This window comes from Moschus berezovskii, chromosome X (assembly GCF_049115385.1).
Source record: "Moschus berezovskii isolate FMDL1 chromosome X, NW_MosBer_1.0, whole genome shotgun sequence".
NCBI classification, from domain to species: domain Eukaryota; kingdom Metazoa; phylum Chordata; class Mammalia; order Artiodactyla; family Moschidae; genus Moschus; species Moschus berezovskii.
The window spans coordinates 108,840,543-108,856,714 of NC_142488.1; the positions used below are offsets into that span (position 1 = coordinate 108,840,543).

Below are 16,172 nucleotides of genomic sequence, written 5' to 3' on the forward strand. Positions count from 1 at the left end.
GTGAAACTAGAACACTTCCTAACACCATACACAAAAACAAACTCAAAATGGATTAGAGAGCTAAATGTAAGACCAGACTATAAAACTCCTAGAGGAGAACGTAGGCAAAACACTCTCTGACATAAATCACAGCAGGATCCTACAAGACCCACCTCCCAGAATATTGGAAATAAAAGCAAAAATAAACAAATGGGGCCTAATTAAAATCAAAAGCTTCTGCACAGCAAAGGAAACTATAAGCAAGGTGAAAAGACAGCCTTCAGAATGGGAGAAAATAATAGCAAATGAAACAACTGATAAAGGATTAATCTCCAAAATATACAAGCAGCTCCTGCAGCTCAATTCCAGAAAAATAAATGACCCAATCAAAAAATGGGCCAAAGAACTAAACAGACATTTCTCCAAAGAAGACATAAACATGGCTAACAAACACATGAAAAGATGCTCAACATCCCTCATAATCAGTGAAATGCAAATCAAAACCACAATGAGATACCATTTCACACCAGTCAGAATGGCTGCTATCCAAAAGTCTACATGCAATAAATGCTGGAGAGGGTGTGGAGAGAAGGGAACCCTCTTACACTGTTGGTGGGAATGCAAACTAGTACAGCCACTATGGAGAACAGTGTGGAGATTCCTCAAAAAACTGGAAATAGAACTGCCATATGACCTAGCAATCGCACTCCTGGGCATACCCACTGAGGAAACCAGAATTGAAAGAGACACATGTACTCCAATGTTCATTGCAGCACTGTTTATAATAGCGAGGACATGGAAGCAACCTAGATGTCCATCTGCAGACGAATGGATAAGAAAGCTTTGGTACATATACACAATGGAGTGTTACTCAGCCATTAAAAAGAATGCATTTGAATCAGTTCTAATGAGGTGGATGAAACTGGAGCCTATTATACAGAGTGAAGTAAGCCAGAAAGAAAAACACCAATACAGTATACTAACGCATATATATGGAATTTAGAAAGATGTAAATGATAACCCTGTATACGAGACAGCAAAAGAGACACAGATGTATAGAACAGTCTTTGGGACTCTGTGGGAGAGGGTGAGGGTAGGATGGTTTGGGAGAATGGCATTGAAACATGTATATTATCATATGTGAAACGAATCACCAGTTCAGGGTTGATGCACTGTTACAGGATGCTTGGGGCTGGTATGTGGGGATGACCCAGAGGGAGGATAAGGGGATGAGGGAGGTGGGAGCGGGTTTCGGGAGGGGGAACTCATGTACACCCGGGGCGGATTCATGTCAATGTATGGCAAAACCAACCAATATAATATTGTAAAATAATTAGCCTCCAATAAAAATAAATTTTAAAAAAAGCTGAGTATTATAATCATGATCAAAGAGAACTTAAATCAAATCTTGCTTTAGGTAATTCACAATCCATAATCAGGAGTGTCTTCTGAAAGATGAGTTTGGGATGAGGTAGAAAACAAAGATCTTCAAGAAGCTCTGTATGTGGTAAGAGCAAATCCCTAATTATGAGGTGGGGGGAGCGCAGACAGATGGCAGAAGCACCAAAGGCTGGAACAGATCCCGATGGCAGTGGGAGTGGAGTGTGGTAGGAAGCCTTAAAACTTCCAGGAACCAAGTTGAAACAGATACACAAGAGAATGATTCCACTTCATGGTCGATTATTATGAACTGACCCTTTGAATGTATATGAAAGTTGATCACAGGGCCTTACAAGTATGAGATGCTCAACAAATGTCCAACTTGAGTTGCCTGCTGTGAAAAAGGCTACAGTAATAGAAGAGAGGTTGAAAATTCTGAGTGACTTCACTGGCTCTATTTTTACCTTGACGTGGGCATTTGCTAAAGCAAAGGAATAATCCATTAGAGACTGGATTTGGTCAGTCAAGCTTTTGTGCGTCTCCATTAGGGAAAGGACTAATTTTCATCTTATAAATGTAAACAATTACATGAAAGCATTTTGCTCTCAAGCATTAATGTCGAGAACAGAACATTTTGTTTCTCCTTTTTCAAGGCCTTCTCCCTTCAGTCTGGCCGGGCAGCACTTAAATTGTGGGATGTCAGATTTGTCCACCTTCCTCAGAAGCACCTGGGTGCTTGTTAACCATGCACACTCCTGGGTCACACTGAACGATAACCTCTTGCAGGCGAGAGGCAGGAATCTTTTTCCACATCTTTCTAAGAGACTGCTTTGCACCCTCAACTTTAAAAGTCCCTGAGCTAGGAATAGATGTTCAAGCAGCTAACTCACTTGGGCAAGGCCAAGAGGCAGTCAAGTATGGGCATGGATTTTCCCAAGGCCAACAACCAGTGGTGGGTGTGCTGGTAAATGTTTTAACAGTCAGCTCTCTAAAAGAAAGCCTCCATTTGTAGCATTTGCCGTTTCTGCCATGTCAATACTCTCACTATAGCCGATTTCAAGCTACCAGTGTGACATCACCCAGTGTGGACTTGAGAAGGGATACACAGCAATGCAGGTTTATATAGTAGTCCTACCATGCAGCTATAATAGATGCAAACAACCTGAAGATCAAAAATGATAGTAAAAGGGGGACTTCCCAGGTGGTTCAGCAAATAAGATTCTTCACTTTCATTGCAGGGGGCACAGGTTCAATCCCTGGTCAGGGGACTAAGATCCTGCATGGCTCACAGCAACCAAAAAAAAAAAAAATTATAGTAAAAGGTAAGAAAATAATTAGGAAATGATGAGTTTTTGAGTACTTATTTCCTTTGTCTTCTCTATAATTTATCTTGTAATTTAAATTTTAAGTATGACTGTCTAATACATCAGTTCAATTCAGTTCAGTCACTCAGTCGTGTCCAACTCTTTGGGACCCCATGGACCGCAGCATGCCAGGCTTCCCTGTCCATCAACAACTCCCAGAGCTTGCTCAAACTCATGTCCATCAAGTCAGTGATGCCACCCAACCATCTCATCCTCTGTTGTCCCCTTCTCCTCCAGCCTTCAATCTTTCCCAGCATCGGGGTCTTTTAACAAGAGTCAGTTCTTCACATCAGGTGGCCAAACTATTGGAGCTTCAGCTTCAGCATCAGTCCTTCCAATGAATATTCAGGACTGATTTCCTTTAGGATTGACTGGTTTGATCTCCTTGCTGGCCAAGGGACTCTCAAGAGTCTTCTCCAACACCACAATTCAAAAGCATCAATTCTTCGCACTCAGCTTTCTTTATGGTTCAACTTTCACATCCATATCTGACTACTGGCAAATCCATAGCTTTGACAGTTCTGACCTTTGTCTAATACATGGCTTGCAAATTTAATGATCAGCTCTCATAATTATTATAAGCTGGCACCAGCACACCACTGCCTGCAACTATTCCTGAAAGATGCACCACGCTTCTTTTTCCTGTGGATTAATCATGGCACGTGACCAATTTTAAGAAAAGCTGCCATCTGCCCAGTGAGGAGCAAGTAGGAGGTGGGGGGAAGGGAAGGAGCAAGGCTCTATGGAGATTAATTTTGCCAGTAACCAACATCCATGAATTGCTATTGGTTTATTCACTCTTGTGGATCTGTGTGGCCAAACAGAACCCGCGAGGCAGCCACTTTAGCTTCATTCAGAGGCTTGCCCTAGAGCCTGAGCTGAGAAAATGAGAGTATGTGGATATGCTGCATGGGCAAAATCTCTCCTCAGCAGCTAATACACTAACCCAATATTTCTTGAGTGTCAGGCACAGACAGCTTGCCTCAGATGAGGAGAGGGAAGGAGGTGTGCTTAGAATGCAGAGTACAGACCTCCCCAGGCTTCCTGAATCAGGATCAAAGGGAATCTGGCTCCAGAATTTGCATATTTACAAACTCACCATCCAATTCTTATAAGCACTAACATTTTAGAACTCCATGGTTGGAGTAGCTGTTAGAGATAAATACACATACCCCTGAGGGTACGTGAAGATTTTCCAAGGCATAAATAGTTTTGTAGGCAAAGGTAGTTTTGTAGGCATAGATAGGCAAAGATAGTTTTGTGGGAATCAATTTCCAGACCCTCCATTTTCATATGTCCTCAGATTTCCTAAAACCCATCTGCCTGAGAAAGAAGCAACCTGAAGAATCTCCTTTCCTGCCTCCCCCATTCATGATCACCTGTCTTTCCCTTGACAGAACAATATAAAACCATATTTCTCACCCATCTCAAAAGTTACCCTACGGAATGCCCCCAGGGTGTAAAAACCTCCAGAGAGACAAAGAAAGGGACAATTCAAAATACTTCTTGGGGCTGAGGACATGAGTGACTACAACAGTGGGGTAGTGTTGATTTCCAGCTCTTTGCTGCCAGCAAAATTGTATGAATACCTGTCAGCTAACCGTTAAAAAATCACTTTGGTAATAGATCAGTATTTTTTAATATATTTGAAAATGGTTCAAAGAATTGAATGGAAACATGATAACAAAGTTCTCATCTACTAAAATTTGTGAATAATCTTCCTCAATGCTTAGATGTATAAATGGAAAGGAAAATAGGAAAAAAGTGAAGCTGAACCCTGTGTTGTTTTAGCAGTAAGAACTAGTCAGCCACGGAAATATGAACTAACTGAAAATTGCCTCACACACCTCATTTAGAGCTCTATTTCCAATCAAAATGTACTAGTGTTTAATAATTGATTAAAATGGTTGCATTTATTTTCATCAAGTCTTACAGCAATATAAATGTAAGGCTAACTCAATTAAGAAGAAAAGCGGTAATATTTAGAACATCTTGGTCACACGAAATGAAAAATATAAGTTTAACAAATGTACTTGTATATTGCTGCAAAGAAGTATGGCAGGATGACCAATATAAACATTTCCAAGAGTGAAAATATATTTTATTAGGATAAAAATCTGGGAGAAGAGGAACAGAACTATATATTCAAGGAGAAAAGGGAATAATAAATAATTTTCAACTGTTAAAGGAGAGGTTGTCTACATGTGTTTGAAAGGAATGGTGGTAGCTGTCAAATAGTTATGGTATGAATCCTATGGTTTATAAAATATATCTTTTAAAAGCTACTGTTTAAAAAACGGATAATTGAGAGACTTCCCTGGTGGTCCAGTGGTTGAGAATCCAGCTTGTAATGCAGGAGACGAAGGTTTGATCCCTGATCAGGGAACTAGATCCCACAAGTTACAACTAAGACCTGAGGTAGCCAAATAAATAAACATCAAAAATAAAAAACAGAAAATTGATAATGGATTGGGGTGCTTCGTCTAATGGAATAACTACTGAGTGCTCCCCTCTCGTTCTTAAAAATGAACTTCTGAAAAATATATATTGGGTGGCAAAGTATTACAAAATTTAAGTAAACTCCTCTACATCCAAATGGGCTGTTTGTAATAGGAAAGTTGTCAAGGATTACTTTGAAATGATGGTGTGTTCCAGGAACAGCTTGTATTCTGACCCTTTCCTGGCTTTCTGACTTTGGACAAGTAGCTTCCCCCTCCCTGGGCTTCATTATCCCTACCTGAAGAATAAGGGACTGAACACAAAGATATTTCAAGTCGTTCCTGCTTTAGCTGGTGATCTCACCTGTTTCTCTTAGGTGGTTTATACACCAGTGTATTTTTCCCTTTAGCAATCTGGTTTTAGGCCATTGTGTAATTTCAGTTCATTTCCACTAGAGGGCAGCCAGAGAAAGCAGATGGTGCTCAAAAAAATAGGTTGGCAGAAGGAACATGTCACATGGACAAAAATGAAACTGGGATTTCTGCTGGTTTCTTTTCTCTTAGCGATTGTGCTCCTATATTACACTAAGAAATTTTGAGAGAAGTAATTTACATAACTTTCTTTGTATTCAATAGAAGGAAATCAAGTATATACTTGCCTTGTTCATACTGTCTATCCCCAGCTAAGTAATTCAATCTTGACTAAATCAGTCTTCAAGCTCACTCATTCCCCATTCTTTTTACTTGGATTTCCAATCAAGAATTTTGATTAGAAACCTTCATTGATTTCCATTTCCTCCCACAAAAAATTCTACAGTCTGGACAGCTTTGTAATCAACGTTGTTTCCCATAACTCCCCAGGAATTATCCTGTACCCCAGAGAGGTGCCTTTCCATGCAAATCCCCCAAATGTAGCCATGGTCTTTGCAGGGCTGAACTAGCTGTGGTGTAACAGAAACAGCCCCAAGCTCGAATCAAAAAACCTTATTACACAGAACTTGGAGAGACAGTTGATGTCAGGGCTAGACAAGGTAGGCACAAGATGGTCCTGGAACATGCTTGTTATTCCAGAAATTAAGGAAGTGCTCAAAATAAAGGATGGGGTTATGTCACAAGAACAGGAACCAGCTTCAAAGGGCCATAGGTCAAATCTCTGACAAATTGAGAAGCAAAGTAAGTTCGGTAATGAAATATGAAACCCTGAAAAAATAGAAAGCCATGAGTCCATACCAATAATAGATAGAAACACATACATACATATATAAATGGAGGAACGTGAAGGGATCTTGTTTAGAGTATGCAATGGTGAAGGCAAAAGAAGTACTTGAGTTGGAAAATCAACATCATGTTAAGTATTGGCCAGTCATCAATGAACTTTGATTAGCAGTAGGATAGTTGCATGGTCTTAAAGTATTATCCCACAAATTGCTTGTTAATTGCATAGTAAAAATAAAAAATATACAGTGAGGAAATTGAATAACATCTTGACCAAGTGATAAAATTAACATCATCAGGGTGTCTCCAGATGTGACACTCTGAGAAGGACCCAGCGTTTCAGTTGAGAATGCATCACCTGAATGTCAAAGAAACCTCAAATAAGGAACATTCTATTGAAAAAATAAAGAGGAGAGTGAGGACTGTAGTCCTTGAGAATATCAATATCATAAAAGAAAAAGTCCATGGAAATGTCTCCAGATTAAAGAGACATGACTATTAAATATATACCTGATCTTAGACTCGGAGAAGGCAATGGCAAGCCACTCAAGTACTGTAGCCTAGAAAATCCAATGGATGGAGGAGCCTGGTAGGCTGCAGTCCGTGGGGTCGCTAAGGGTCAGACACGACTGAGCGACTTCACTTTCAGTTTTCACTTTCACACATTGGAGAAGGAAATGGCAACCCACTCCATTGTTCTTGCCTGGAGAATCCCAGGGACGGGGGAGCCTAGTGGGCTTCCGTCTATGGGGTCACACAGAGTCGGACACAACTGAAGTGACTTAGCAGCAGCAGATCTTAGACTGGACTCTGTATGGGAGGATCATGCTATAAAGGACATTATTGATCAATTGACAAAATTGGAATAAGATGGTAGATCACATAAAATTGTATCAATATTCAATTTACTGAAGTTGGCAACTATACTGTGGTTATATAAAAGAATATCCCTATTCTTATGAAATACATGCTGAAATATTTAGGGATAATTGATCATAAACTTCCCTGGTGGCTCAGAAAGTAAAGAATCTGCTTGCAATGCGGCAAACCTGGGTTCAGTCCCTGGGTCGGAAGATCTCCCTGGAGAATGGAATGGCAGCCCACTACAGTTTTCTTGCCTGCGGAGTCCCATGGTCAGAGGAGCATGATGGGCTACATTCCAGGGGGTCACAAAGAGTTGGACATGACTGAGCCACTGACACTTTCAATTGGTCATAAATTATGTAACATTCTCAAATGGTTCAGAAAAAATGAATGCGTATACACAGAGAGAGCATGTGTTATAACAGTAATCAGAGGTATTCTCCGTACCATTCTTGCAACTTTCCTGTAATTTTGAGATTATTGCTCAATTTACAAGCTTAAAAACTACGGTTGCAAATCCTGATCATGCCCTTCAGATCTCAGGCAACATACATGACTTCTCAACAGGGGCAGCTACCAATCCTTCATGCTTACCATGGGTCAAAGTGGGAAGCATTGTACCTGCGTTATCTCAGTCCTCAAAAGGGTAATCCAGGGAAGGTTTTACCCTGCCAGTATAGATGAGAAAACTAAGGTTCAGAAAAGTTAAGTAACTTGCCCAAGATCACCTAGTTATTAAGTGATAGAGCTGCGATTTGAACTCACGTCTGATACTAGTAACTCATTCCCAAAGAAGATACTTGTACTTAGTCATATTTTTCTTTTTACATAGTAATTATGATATCCTAGAATGGGAAAGACTAGAGATCTCTACAAGAAAATTAGAGATACCAAGGGAACATTTTATGCAAAGATGGGCTCAATAAAGGACAGAAACGGTATGGACTAACAGAAGCAGAAGATATTAAGAAGAGGTGGCAAGAATACACAGAAGAACTGTACAAAAAGGATCTTCATGACCCAGATAATCATGATGGTGTGATCACTCACCTAGAGCCAGACATCCTGGAATGTGAAGTCAAGTGGGCCTCAGGAAGCATCACTACGAACAAAGCTAGTGGAGGTGATGGAATTCCAGTTGAGCTATTTCAAATCCTGAAAGATGATGCTGTGAAAGGGCTGCAACTCAATATGCCAGCAAATTTGGAAAAACTCAGCAGTGGCCACAGGACTGGAAAAGGTCGGTTTTCATTCCAATCCCAAAGAAAGGCAATGCCAAAGAATGCTCTAACTACCGCACAATTGAACTCATCTCACTCGCTAGTAAAGAAATGCTTAAAATTCTCCAAGCCAGGCTTCAGCAATACGTGAACTGTGAACCTCCAGATGTTCAAGCTGGTTTTAGAAAAAGCAGAGGAACCAGAAATCAAACTGCCAACATTCGCTGGATCATGGAAAAAGCAAGAGAATTTCAGAAAACCATCTATTTCTGCTTTATTGACTATGCCAAAGCCTTTGACTGTGTGGATCATAACAAACTGTGGAAAATTCTGAAAGAGATGGTAATACCAGACCACTTGACCTGCCTCCTGAGAAATCTGTATGCAGGTCAAGAAGTAATAGTTAGAACTAGACATGGAACAACAGACTGGTTCCAAATAGGAAAAGGAGTACGTCAAGGCTGTATATTGTCACCCTGCTTATTTAACTTCTATGCAGAGTACATCATGAGGAATGCTGGGCTGGAAGAAGCACAAGCTGGAATCAAGATTGCTGAGAAAAATATCAATAACCTCAGATATGCAGATGACATCACAGTGATGGCAGAAAGTGAAGAAGAACTAAAGAGTCTCTTGATAAAAGTGAAAGAAGAGAGTGAAAAAGTTGGCTTAAAACTCAACATTCAGAAAACTAATATTGTGGCATCTGGTCCCATCACTTCATGGCAAATAGATGGGGAAACAGTGAAAACAGTGGCTGACTTTAGTTTTGGGGGCTCCAAATCACTGCAGATGCTGATTGCAGCCATGAAATTAAAAGACGCTTGCTCCTTGGAAGAAATGTTATGACCAACCTAGACAACTTATTACAAAGCAGAGACATTACTTTGCCAACAAAGGTCCGTCTGGTCAAGGCTGTGGTTTTTCCAGTAGTCATGTATGGATGTGAGAGTTGGACTATAAAGAAAGCTGAGCGCTGAAGAATTGATGTTTTCAAACTCTGGGGTTGGAGAAGACTCGAGAGTCCCTTGGACTGCAAAGAGATCCAACCAGTTCCATCCTAAAGGAAATCAGTCCTGAATGTTCTTTGGAAGGACTGATGCTGAAGCTGAAAGTCAACTACTTTGGCCACCTGATGCCAGGTACTGACTCATTTGCAAAGAGCCTGATGCTGGGAAAGATTGAAGGTGGGAGGAGAAGAGGACGACAGAGGATGAGATGGCTGGATGGCATCACCGACTCAAAGGACATGAGTTTGACTAAACTCCCGCAGTTGGTGATGGCCAGAGAGGCCTGCCGTGCTGCGGTTCTTGGGGTTGCAAAGAGTCGGACATGACTGAGCGACTGAACTGACTGACTGACTGAACTTATTTACTTGGTACCAGATGGCTCAAGGTAATAACATATTGTTTCATAATAATTTGTTCCTTCGTTTTTACATTCAAATTTAAGTAAAGTCATCATGTCATTTATTTTGTGATTACTTTGGAAAGCTGACTTGGAGATGGATTTTATTCTTTTCCTATACTATTCCCATTTGTCCTGAAAAAAAAAAAAAAGAATAAGCCTGCCAGCTATATCCTATTATATTTCTTTAATTACAAAGATTTGTTTTACTTGCAAATTTTGCTAGTTTTCTTCATGTAATTCTAACCTAAACTAGATTTAAATGCCTTAGCTTTAAGATGTTATTCAGTTCAGTTCAGTCGCTCAGTTGTGACCGACTATTTGGGACCCCAGCACGCCAGGCCTCCCTGTCCATCACCAACTCCGGGAGTTCACTCAAACTCACGTCCATCGAATCAGTGATGCCATCCAGCCGTCTCATTCTCTGTCGTCCCCTTCTCCTCCCGCCCCCAATCCTTCCCAGCATCAGATTCTTTTCCAGTCAGTCAAACTCTTCGCATGAGGTGGTCAAAATTTTGGAGAACATATTGTAGTTTGCATTGTTTTTTCACATTATAATAACATACTCACATTTAGTGTGGTATGCTGTATTATGTATTGCTTTCTTTTTTGTGAATGTTGGCGTTGACTCAACATAAATTAACCAGTATAATGTATCAAATGGAAAGATATCTTAAAGTCTTCCTTTCCAACCAAGCTTTGTCAGATCTTTAAAAGTGCCAGTTACCACTGGAGTCTGTTTGTGCCTACTAGTAGTGGGGAAAAGGGTCTTATGCAATGTGAAGGAAAATGTCTTTAACTGTGATTTCAAAAAAATGTGTGGGTAAAGTACAAAATGAACTCCCTGTTCTTGAAGCAGGAAGTTGTCTTTTTTCCCCTTGTGTCTTCAGAAGAAAGTGAAAGAAAATGGGATTTCACTAGTGTCTTACCTAGAGGTAGAATTTTAAATATTTTATATTGCATATTTGTACATTCTTAACTTTTTAAAATTCTGAGAACAGTATATGTATACACATGCATACACACACCACTATTGTTGTCTGTAAATAACACTGCCTGTTTGAGTATTTGATGTTTTATAGTTTCTGGCCTTACATTTCGGTCTTTAATCCATTTTGAGTTTATGTTTGTATTTGGTGTTAGAAAGTGTTCTAATTTCATTCTTTTGCATAAAGCTGTCCAGGTTTCCCTGTGCCACTTATTGAAAGCTTGCCTTTTCTCCATTGTATATTCTTGCCTCCTTGGTCAAAGATAAGGTGCCCACAGATGCATGGGTTTTCTTTGAGGTTTTAGACTATGGGAAACATGGAAATACCCACCACATTACCCTTTCAGGGATTTCTAAAGCCCCTTCTTTGTTCAAAATCTTCTGACAGGTTTTAATTGAGTATAGGATTCTCCCCAATAAAACTTTGTTTCTTGGGCCTGCTCAACCAGAGCTTCAATGCCTTTCCCTGTTTGATCCAAAGAGCTCACAGTTGGCCTGAGTAAGAGGTCATTTGTCAGATACATTCACTTAAAACATGTTCACCATTAAGAACGAGGCCAAGGTGAGGGCAGAGAGGGGAGCTTTATACCCCCATAATTTCCATCTGGTTTCCCAAATAATAATACAGTCAAGAAAAAGTGCTTCCTGTGGAAAAGCTGCTTTGAGACTACTTGTCCTAGTATCCCACCCAGGCCTGCATTCTAACCATGTAGCCACTCCTCAGCTTTTCTTCTAATGACATTATGGACATGCCACTGGTCCCTGTTACATGCTACTCTTAAACTGCTTTGGGAGCTCTCCTTATTTGCTGTACATATCATGAGATATCTTTCCTGCTCAAAACCAGAATGTTCAAAATCTAACATTTATTCTGGGGCCTATATCAGTTCCTGGACTCACTGCAAATGCTACTGACAACTGAAGAAGTGCAATTTCTACTTGGACTGTCGGCATTTTCTTCCCTTTTTTAAAATAATATTCTATATACATGGTAAAAACAAAAATCAAAATGCCTCTCTCTCATTCCTTACCTCCATGCCTCAATTCTTCTCTCAAGAAGCCACTACTGTTTATCAGTTTCATATATAAATTTCTATTTTATTCATGCACAAACCTACACACACACATGTATATAATAGAAACCATTATGTATTTTTATTTTTTCACTTAGCAATATATTCTGAAGATTAGATCTATATTTTTTAAAAATCTGCATAGAGTGCTATCATATGAATACACCTTATTTTATTTATCTAACCTGTCTTCTGCTAATAGATTCTTAGATGGTTTTCTGTCTTTTGTGTAGACCAAACTTTTAATGTGCTTGCCCTGACTGCATGTGTTTTACCTGTGTTCCTGTTCACCTAAGAAGGGTGTAGTATCTCCTTCCCTAGTAATCACTCACTATCTGAACTGAAATGAAATCCCATCTAGAAGCTACAATATTAAAAATCATGACTAAAATTTCTTGAGGACTCAGTATATGCCGAACACTATGTTAAATATTAGCTCATATGAATTTATATTACAGTTATTATCCTCACTTTAGTAAAGAGAAAACTATGATTAAGTGATTTGATCACAGTCAAGTCACTAGTAAAAGGAGGGCTGGAATTCATGTGTATCTAAAATTTAAAATCTGGGCTCATAGACTATCCGTTCCATTACGTCGCTCAGTCGTATCCGGCTCTTTGTGACCCCGTGGACTGTAGCCTACCAGGCATCTCCGTCCATGGGATTCTCCAGGCAAGAATACTGGAGTGGGTTACCGTTTCCTTCTCCAGGGGATCTTCCCGACCCAGGGATCGAACCCGGGTCTCCCGCATTGGAGGCAGATGCTTTAACCTCTGAGCCAACAGGGAAGACTGCCTCTCAAATATTAAGTCAGTTCAGTTCAGTTCAGTTGCTCAGTCGTGTCCGACTCTTTGCAACACCATGAACTGCAGCACGCCAGGCCTCCCTGTCCACCACCAACTCCTGGAGTTTACTCATACTCATGTCCATTGAGTCAGTGATTCCATCCAACCATCTCATCCTCTTTCATCTCCTTCTCCTCCTGCCTTCAATTTTTCCCGGCATCAGGGTTCTTTCAAATGAGTCAGTTCTTGGCATCAGGTGGCCAAAGTATTGGAGTTTCAGCTTCAGCATCAGTCCTTCCAATGAACACTCAGGACTGATCTCCTTTAGGATGGATCTCCTTGTAGGCCAAGGGACTCTCAAGAGTATTCTCCAACACCACAGTTCAAAAGTATCAATTCTTTGGTGCTCAGTTTTCCTTATAGTCCAGCTCTCACATTCATACGTGACTACTGGAAAAACCATAGTAGGACACTGGACAATTAGAGAACTGCCAAAAAATGGTGATGATGATGGTAGAAACTCTTGAAACCAAAGCCATATGAAAAATAAAATAATAACAGCTATTTAGCTCTGTGAAGAGTGAATTAAGACAATTCGTGATGTGTCCCCAGATGTTTAAGGGGTTGCTGTATAAAGTAGAAGTGGACTTACTCTTTGTAGATCCAAAGGGCCGAACTATATCTAGCAGGTAGAACAGCTTAAGGACTTTACTAACAGAACCTCTGAAAGTGCAGAAGTGTTTAAGAAGTTAAAAACTAATCATCTGTCAAAGATGCAGGTGCAGGTTGCTCTTGGCTTGATCAGGAAGTTGAACTAGATTAGTGGTTCTCAAATCTCTGTGCACAACCATCTAGGGAAAATTCCTGGGACCCAGCCCAGACCTACTGAACCAGAATCCTAGTGCTAGAGACATTCTTGATTACGGTTGTATGTTAGAGCATCTATGTTATATATTAAGAGTTCCTGAAATTCACAAAAGAAGTACAAATGGCCGATTAACATATGAAACATTGTTGTTTCAAGAATAAATGCAAATTAAAGGAACTAAGAGATACTTTAGATCTGAATTCTGTTGGTTAACCATTGTACCCTAGATGCCTTATATAGATCTCCCAAAGTGCTGACATATGGAGGGCAGCTCATGTGCCATCACCACAGTTTTTGCTGATTTGAATGATTATAAACATCTGACAAGGACGGTCTGTAGCTGAGAAAAGCAGTACGTAAATGAGTATAAGAGGTACCACATTAATGAAGACTATCAGTGTCCAGGTTTACTTGGATATTTACAAAGATATCAATCTCCCATGTTGTATAATGATTTAGAGGGTCAAGATCACATTAGTTTAATTGCAGCCTGACTCAAAGTGAAAGTGAAGTGAAGTTGCTCAGTCGTGTCCGACTCTTAGCGACCCCACGGACTGCAGCCCACCAGGCTCCTCCGTCCATGGGCTTTTCCAGGCAAGAGTACTGGAGTGGGCCACAAAGATATCAATCTCCCATGTTGTATAATGATTTAGAGCGTCAAGATCACATTAGTTTAATTGCAGCCTGACTCAAAGCAAAACTTATTGTGGAAGGAGGAATATTTTGTTACTTCTTCCATCTATTCATTCATTCAGTTAACGTATAGTGACCATATCCTATGTGCCTAGGCAGAGAGGATGAAGCAGTGAACAAGACAGACGTGATTCTTGCTCTTAATCATATTCAACCCTCACCGGAGTTAAAGGACAGGACTAATACGATCTGCTTTATAAGTCCACTGCTATTTAAAAAAATAAACTTTTGCCTTTTATGTAGTGATATTTGAGGGATGTGATTTGACTATATTGTATATAAATCCAAATACCAACAAAGTTCTCTGGTAATTAGTTTTGAGACTATGAATATAAATAGATTCATGCTTCATTTGTTATGGATATTCGCTCACTTTTCGTCTTTAAACAGATAGATGGAGCCAACTGTATTTGTAATATATACATATTATATATCTATTAAGCTTTTGATAATTATTTTGCAGAACCAGCAAGCCAAAATAGCACAGTTGTACCTCCCTTTTGTTGGACTGCTTTTGGAAAATATACAGCGATTAGCAGGTCGAGAAACATTGTATTCTTGTGCAGCCTTGCCTATCTGTAAGTAGTCATGTGTTTCTGTTGGCATTTTATTCTGTTTTGTTGACTGCATTTGGAATCAGGGTCATATGCTGTATGATCTCAAGAGTTCACCTTTTGCAACATTTTAAATTTATACTTTTTCCAGAACCGGTCCTGCAATGGCCCCGTGCTTTTGGGCAGCCCTCAGGGGGGCGTTGACGTTGAAGAGGTGGCAGCTTCAAATCCAGAACTTATTTTTAAGGAGCAAATTGACATTATTGAAGGGATAAAGGACAGCCAAGCTCAACGGATGGCGGAAAATCTAGGTTTCCTCGGGCCTTTGAAAAACCAGGCTGCAGATCAAATTAAGAAGCTGTACAATCTCTTCCTGAAAATTGATGCTACTCAGGTGGAAGTGAATCCCTTTGGTGAAACTCCAGAAGGACAAGTTGTCTGTTTTGATGCCAAGATAAACTTTGATGACAACGCAGAATTCCGACAAAAGGATATATTTGCTGTGGATGACAAATCAGAGAATGAGCCCATTGAAAATGAAGCTGCCAGATATGATCTAAAATACATAGGACTGGACGGAAACATTGCCTGTTTTGTTAATGATGCTGGACTCGCCATAGCTACCTGTGACATCATTTTCCTGAATGGTGGGAAGCCAGCCAACTTTTTGGATCTTGGTGGTGGTGTAAAGAAATCTCAAGTATATCAAGCGTTCAAATTACTCAGTAGATCCTAAGGTTGAAGCCATCCTAATCAATATTTTTGGTGGAATTGTCAACTGTGCCATCATTGCCAATGGTATCACCAAAGCCTGCCAGGAGCTGGAACTCAAGATGCCACTGGTGGTCTGGCTTGAAGGAACCATTGTCCACGAAGCCCAGAACATTCTCAGTAACAGTGGACTCCCCATCACTTCAGCTGTCGACCTGGAGGATGCAGCCAAGAAAGCTGTGGCCAGCGTGGCTAAGAAGTGATGCCTTGCCCTGATCTCTTGGAAGAAGTGCACTTACCCATAAAAAGGGATGGTTCTCTCACCACTGTGAAGAAAATAGTTATTCCATTGGGGAAAAAAGGCGGGTGTGGAATGGGAAGAGCAAGAATTATAAGTTTTTGGCTTAAAAAATTTAAATCTGTATTTTTTTGAATAAGATATCTAGACAGCTTAATTTCCCTTATAGCCTATATTAATTTAATGTCCTGCATTCTCATAATTTTCTGTCATAGTGAGTCAGCTCACCATTGTTTTTCCAATTTGGGGAAGCAATCTACAAGGCCAAACAGTGTGTGTGTATACAGCATTTGAGATCAGGCCCTGGTTCATTTGCAGCGATTTTGGTGAACAT

The 16,172-nt window shown here is 40.1% G+C and overlaps 1 pseudogene; it reads left to right on the plus strand.

The window, feature by feature from the left end:
• Nucleotides 1-11,390: 11,390 nt before the first annotated feature.
• LOC129564560 (succinate--CoA ligase [GDP-forming] subunit beta, mitochondrial pseudogene) lies at nt 11,391-15,915 on the plus strand (annotated as a pseudogene).
• The last annotated feature ends 257 nt before the right edge of the window (nt 15,916-16,172 follow it).